The sequence below is a fragment of the Myotis lucifugus genome, unplaced genomic scaffold (genome assembly GCF_000147115.1).
Source record: "Myotis lucifugus unplaced genomic scaffold, Myoluc2.0 scaffold_63, whole genome shotgun sequence".
NCBI lineage: Eukaryota > Metazoa > Chordata > Mammalia > Chiroptera > Vespertilionidae > Myotis > Myotis lucifugus.
Genome location: NW_005871111.1, coordinates 3562628 through 3564404, shown reverse-complemented (window position 1 = coordinate 3564404; position 1777 = coordinate 3562628).

The window sequence follows — 1777 nt, the reverse complement described above, 5'->3', positions numbered from 1 at the left end:
CCTGGAGACACCTAAGAGGGGGTCCGGCGGGCTGGGAACCCCCCATCACCGCAGGACTCCGGTAAAAACAAAAATGGGGGTTCCGGGTTCGCTCCACACAGCACTCTAGGGGAACGTGTGCCAGGCGCTTCGTAACGCGATCTCTCCTCGAGTCCGCGCTGGCCCCAAGCTGACCGCCGAGCTCACTCACCGGGACTGCTCAGGGATGAAGAGCGAATTCTCCCCCATACCGGGGAGGCCCCCTGCGGCCTCCGGACCGGAACCCTATGCTGTGCAGAGTTGGAGAAAAGTCTTCGTTTAGTTCACAATGAAAAATAACATTTGAGATTTCCTAGCGAGTACAAGGAGGGGTTCCGGAGGAAGTTCTATATTGTGGAAACACCTCATCGCAAAGCATTTTCCTAGCTGTGCACGAGAAAGCCAGTGCCCGCACCCGACCCCCCGCCCCTGTGGTACAGCTCCTGGGAGGTACAACCTGGATGGTTGCATATGCACCTTCGGAAGCAATGCTGAAACAAAGACTGAAATGGGAGAAGAGCTTTGCCAGAGGGCTGGGGAATATGCGAGTGGAGTATCATTTTAGTTGAAACTCGGAGGGAGAGTTGCCTTGTAGAGCTATACGGTGTTATGGGGCAAACAATGGGACAGCCTTCCACTGGCACCAGCCCAACTGACTATCAGCAAAGAGGAACATGCACCTTAAGTGTGTAGCATGCAAATACACGTGCAAAACAAACAAAAAAAACTTGCTTAACACCATTATTATTCTGTTAGGAGAACTTTTAAATAAATGTAGCAAGAATAAATAAAGTATCTGAAAAATACTATATATTCAGTACTCACACTGTGCCCCCACGTATCTCTAAGTACTTTAGATATATTACATCTACTCTTCACAATAATCCAGTTTTATTTAACATTCTATTTTTTTCATTTTACATGTGAAGAAATTGAGTCTGGTCTGTTTAATTCTAAAGCCCGGAGCTCTTAATAATATAAAAAGATTTGTCTGTAACCCCCCCAAAAATGACTGCTGATATCCCTGAATTTATTCTCTCTGCCAGTCGATACTTGTATCGTTAAAATGATTCTGCAGTACACCGATGTACACAGCAACACCATTCCCAATAGCCAAAGAGTGGGAACAACCCAAATGCCCATTGACCAATGAACAGATAAATTGTTGCATATACATACAATGGAATAGCATTCAGCCATAAAAAATAAAGTACTGCTACTAGGCAGATGAACCTTCAAAGCATTATGGAAAGTGAAAGAAGCCTGACACAAAAGGTCACATATTGTATGATTCCATTTATATGAAATTTCCTGAATAAGTAAATCATAGAGACAGAACACAGATGGGAAAGGAGGAAATGGGAAGCAACTGCTTTAACATGTACAACAGGTTTCCTTTGCCTAATGAAAATGTTTAGGAACTAGACAGAGGGGGCAGTTGGCCAATAAAGTGACCAATAATGTACTAAATAGCCACTGAACCGTTCACTTTAATGGTTATGTTATGTGAATTTCACCTCACAAAAAAATTTATATTGTATTCTGCAGTTTACAGCATCATTACCTGCTTTTTGAAGGATATTTTCTAAGCCCTTTTCTATGCCAATATAATTGAACATTGTTATTTTTCATGGCTGCATACTTTCTATTGTGAGAATCACCATAATTTCCATCATTAATCTTCCAGTATTATACATTTTTACCTATTATAAAACAGCACTGAGATTAATATCCTTGTGTCCAGTTTTGCAGTCTTAAT